At 42.4% G+C, this 5,244-nt stretch overlaps 1 protein-coding gene and 1 long non-coding RNA gene across 6 annotated transcripts in view; both read right to left on the reverse strand.

Moving 5' to 3' along the window:
* Positions 1–3,740, reverse strand: part of coq8aa (coenzyme Q8A, genome duplicate a) — a 294,959-nt gene extending 291,219 nt beyond the window's left edge. For 3 of the 5 annotated variants that reach the window (XR_011907183.1, XM_072362183.1, XM_072362180.1), the window contains exon 1: positions 3,243–3,555. The gene's annotated coding sequence lies outside the window, so the exon portion shown is untranslated. Of the gene's footprint in view, positions 1–2,765; positions 3,180–3,242; positions 3,556–3,633 lie in introns of those variants that run through there. The other 2 variants (XM_072362182.1, XM_072362181.1) reach the window with 2 other exon arrangements.
* LOC140267025 (uncharacterized) overlaps positions 1–5,244 on the reverse strand; it is a 123,402-nt gene that overhangs the window by 35,096 nt on the left and 83,062 nt on the right. The gene's annotated exons all lie outside the window — the stretch shown is intronic.

A 5,244-nucleotide genomic window follows, 5' to 3' on the forward strand; every position in this document is an offset into this window, starting at 1 on the left:
CGAAAGGGGAGGAGAGCGAGATACAGTGAATGTTCTGGCTATTTCAGAGCACGAGCCAACGTGGGTGCATGTGTTTGTATCATGTTCAAGGTCTGCTGTCAGAGGTTCCTTCTTCTTTTTTTTTTATACAGCTGATCGGGCGGTGAGATTACTTTCTATTAGGGCTTATCTCAAAGGAACAAGACTAAACGGGACACTAATGGCTTTAAATATGACTCAGTGTTTACTCAGGACACAAACATGAGATCACGTCTCAGTTGTCCTAAGAGCAGAGCTTTCGCTGCATTCCCGTGTGTTACAAGTGTTTGCTGTCACAGGTGTTGTGCTGTGGGGGTGTGACATTGAGATTCAACGCAGCTCGGCTGGGATTTGCACCAATGAAAAAAGCTGCTGCTGAGAGTCTTAGCGATATGTGAAGCACTACACAGACTCTGACTGAGTCAGTAAGTGGGTCATCTGTTCTCCTTTAGGGCTGTTATGTGTTTCTGGACAGCAGACCGAAGACCAGAGGCATGTATGCTTTGCGCCATGTGACCATTAGCATGGGACGACAGAAATATTAACAAATAATTAACTTATGACTTGTGTTGTACTTTAATCTTCCTGTTATTAACCGTGTACTACGGTGTTATTATTGGGACTTTGTCTTCCATCTGGTTCACGGACGCTAAGGTAGTTTTCCTTCCCAATTCTATGCGATTACATCTATTTGAAAAAACTCCTTTATGAAAAGATGACTAGCAGACTAAATAATGATCAAAATAATCTCCCGTTGCTGCCCTAAAAAAACCAAACAACCTTTTGTGTCTTTATTAAGACTGTCAAGCATACCGGCTATAATTTATGTGCTGGGTACTGGTCTTGTTCACCTGGTTTTTGTAATTATATATAAAACAGTAGGGGTGTGACGTGATCTTGTGGTACGAGATCCCGCGAGATTTAACTCGGCGATATTTCTCGTTGCGTTAAAAAACTGTCCCGCGAGATTTGTGAGCTATCCAAACTTCTATTTGTGACCTGTAGGGACAGTAATGCACCTTTGCCACGTCTAGTCTGCCAGAACCTAAAGAAGGAGAAGGAAAAGAAGAAGAGGAGGAGAAGGAGGGGAAGCAGCAAGCAGCCAGAGTGACGTAGGAAAATACCGGTATTACCATTGAAGATGCCCCCGCAACTTTCAAATCGTTTGTTTGGTCGCATTTTGAGTACCCGGCGGAAATGATAAATGGCAGTAGAGTGACTGATAAGACGGACAACATGCAGGCATTGTATGAAAATAATGCCGTACGCCGCAGGAATTTAGTCTCAATTTGTGGAAGAAGAAGTTGATTAAAAGCTCATGCTTACATCATGAATGTAAAGAGTTCTAACATTTCAAAATGCACGTGCAACTCGGTTAAAGAAAAGTCTGTTGGTCCAGTCATATATTTTGTCATGGTAGTTTTCTTTAAATCTCGTCTCATTCTCGTGACCCCAATATCGTGTGTCTTCTCGTCTCGTGAGCCGAGTGTATCGTCACACCCCTACAAAATTGTCACCTAATAATCAAACTGTAAGTTCTCTTTTATTCCCAACAAGATCTTCAACTAATCTGGGGTTTTAAACAACCCAAAGACATAAAAAGCTGTAATCTGGTACGCAGTAAAATATCTTCCCTGTAGTGCCACTGTTTTTTTTATTTACAGTAACAGATCTTTCTGCACTAAGATTCTTAGTAAAACCTTTTGGGAAGAAGTTGGTGTTGACTTCCAAATGCAGTCTATTGAATAATTCCCCCTTTTTGTCAATGTGGACATGAAGTCTGTGAAGATGGACACAAACCTCTTTCCTTCCCTGTGCAGGAGAAGAAAACTGAAAGGTCATTATGTTTGGTAACCACACTCGGACTGGGACTCCACACGGTATTGTGCGTGTGTGTGAGAGACAGAACACCTAAGCCTCAGCTGTTGTGTGCACAAGCCATGGTTGCCCCGCTTTGAAAATAGCCATGCAGTGTCGGTGGGTGCCTGAGTGCTTTTCAGTCAAATCACTGCCCTGCCTACGGATGCTGAGTCAAAAGGGGGGAAATAGTTCCTGTTGCTGCGCAGTGGTGAGTCGCCAACAGCAGTGGCGTCACCACCACTGACGGGAAACGTGAGTGAGACCACGTTCCCCGCGAGAATACTTAGTCTGTGTTCTAATTTTACAAATTAGAACAGTCAAAAACAGTTTATTTGGGGATGAAATAATAGGCTAGTAATAGGTAGTATGAATGAATAAGAAGTAAAAAGCACTGTGGCGTGTATGGTAGGGATGTGGGATGGCCTTCAAATTTTCACCCTCTCTTGGATATGAAAAACACAATAATAGATTTGTTGCTATAATTCCTTTATCAACTCGGCCATCTTTCTGTAACTATATATAACTGACACAGCCAGCAGGAACTGGATTGATGAGAAAGCAGTAGTTCTACTATATGAAAACATGAAACTACTCTGAAAAACATGTCAGAGGCAGTACTGTTATGGTAATGTCAGCTACTCTATACAAACATGCAGGGTAAAAGAAAACGTGCATTTGTTTAGTTATTGTACGTTTACTTCATGGTTATAAATCCAAATCATTTTTCCCACATGTGACTCTACCCTGGTTTCCCAAGATATTTATAAAATATAGAGCTGCAATATTAAGGTGAACATGTCTAAATTAATGCCAATGTTTAAGTTCCGTTTATGTCACAAAGTAGAAATGGTGTGCTTTCAGAAATATTCATATCAAGTAAGGCTCACCTTCAGTGTCAGTTGGTACAAAGGTTTCACTTCACTTTTCCAGCTTCATGCCACTAAATCCCGAAAACTAACGAAAGTGGCCCATTAAACAAATACAGTGACCTTCCTTCCTCGAGCGTGGAGCCACGAGACTCGTGCGTTAATACACGCGTGCCAAGTATTTAAGTGGTCACCGTTTAAAACTTTAAATATTAAAGCTGCTTTGACCGTCTGAGCGTGAAAAACCGAGCGGGTTAAAGCGGTTTAGGCAGCTGAAGAAGTTACTGTTGGCAGCTCGGTGAGTTCTGCAGAAGAACAGGCAGCCATGGAGCCGCCATATGTCAAGCACGTCAGCACGCTGAACGGGAAACTTGCACGTATCGAATTTGCGATTAAAGCTACAGAGAAGACGACCTTAAAATGGCTAACTGGCAATAAAGTACTGTGTTGTGCATGTGTAACAGCTAATCCATAAAAATTAGCGTTTGAGGAACTCACCAGCAGCTGTCGAGCAGGGGTCTCTGCTGCTGGTTTCTTCCAAGTCTGTCTGAGGTCAAACCGAGACAGGGCGACTCGAGCCAAAACACAGACCTTATTGAGTTATATAACAGGACTCTCAGGAGGATTTTTCTTTTTCACTTGAAACTGTATGTTAGCAGCAGGAGTTCTGTTATATTTTTCCTAGTTGTCCCCCTGCCTGCTGCTGCGGCTGGCAGCGTTTAATCCAGTTTGTCACCACGAGGTCAAACCGTATTTACCAACTTCACACGGCAGCCAGAGCTCTCTGTTGACGCAACTCACTCAAATCTACCATCCACACACAAGTCACACACCAGGTCTTATATTGCAACAAATGGAACATTTTTGCACAGCTATCTATCCAGTTTACCTTTCTGTCTCCAAAGGTTATTTCTGTGGAATCATTAAACTCCTATTTTTGCCACATAAAGATGGAGGAAAGACGTGGAGCAACCTTGCTTAACCTTTCTTATGCAGGGCTCTGGTCTGTTTTTCACTTCTTCGCCCGCCCTCTCTTTCTATTGGTCAATCCCCCCAGCTGAAAGGAGGAGGAGTTAAGGCCACAGGCACTCGCCTCCTCCTCGTTTGATAAGATAAACAAAGTGCAGTTTAGCCCCAGATCGATGTCTGCATCACTAAACCGTTCGAATCAGCTATACTGGAATCTAAATCCATTTACCTAAGACACATATAACCAAGTAAATGTGGAAGAAGTGGACCAAACAGTGCTAAACAGTAAGAAAAACAACAAATTGAACCTCCCCACCCTAAAATTGGCCTCTGCTGCCATCTGCTGATAGTACCAAGACAACGGCTTGAAGACGTGGCGTGGCCTTGTTGTTGTTGTATTCGTCCACCTTGCCTGATCGGAAGCATGTCATGTGTGTTGAGACCTGTGTTAAGGTGGTGTTTTTTTTTTTGTTACCCGTCAGCTAATAATACCCATTAGTTGTAAATGTAAAATTTCACTGGGATTCACAACATGTATCTAGAGGGAGAAAACATTATTTACAGGAGCACTAGCATTATCGTTATTTCTTTCGAAAAAGTACGACAACACTCATCTAGAACCAGGACTTTTCCAAAGGAAATTTGGCCCATGAACAAAAGAAAAGACAACTTTTGCATTCACCGTCGCAGTGTCGGTACAGTGTCAGCAGGGGGCGCCACGAGGCCGCTGCTCTATTCAGGTAACTTTTTCCTCGACTAAACAAATTCCCCCATCGTCTTAAGTGAGTACAACTCCTGGTAAATTAAAATATAGTCATGTATTCCATTAAAGACTGTGTGAAATCACTTGTGACAGATGGTAATAAATCCTCCCTGGAGACTCAACACAACAGGCACACCATACGCTTCCTATATGAGGAAAAACTGAATCTTTTCCACAAACCAAAAAAAAAAGGCAGCTCAGCTGATTAACTCTTGGTGGATAACTAAGGGCAACAGGGACAAAAAATATCAATCAGTGTCCATGGAGGGAGAAAAAAAAACAAACAAAACTCTTGGGTACTTAATGGTTGACCCTTTTGGCCTGGCGCTCACAACAAAAAAGCAGTCAAATCTCTACAGTTCCTCTGTGGAGAACCTCTCATGAATCAAGTCTTTTCTTTCCCACTTGCTCCGGATGCTGCTGCTGTTGTGGACAGGTGTGATTTGAATGGCAAATGACCCTCATGCAAACACAGCAATTAATGCGGGCAACGAGCAGCAGCAGTTTGTTGGGGTCACTGAGGGCTTTGTCCAGACAGACAGACAGACAAATAGATAGATCAAAAGTGCATAATGAAGAGTATAAATGATAGGTGAAGTGGAAGGAATTGTGAGCATTTATTCCACATTTACCAGTGGATGCTTTGTATTTAGTGTACAAATACAATAGTAGTATCCATCTCCTTGCATAAAGCAGCAGTTGTTTCCTCATTTACCGTCACAGCAGACTTCAACTGTTGAAAGCCATGGCCTTTTAAATGAACGACAG

Source organism: Leuresthes tenuis, unplaced genomic scaffold (assembly GCF_036924035.1).
Source record: "Leuresthes tenuis unplaced genomic scaffold, fLeuTen1.0.hap1 SCAF_13, whole genome shotgun sequence".
NCBI classification, from domain to species: domain Eukaryota; kingdom Metazoa; phylum Chordata; class Actinopteri; order Atheriniformes; family Atherinopsidae; genus Leuresthes; species Leuresthes tenuis.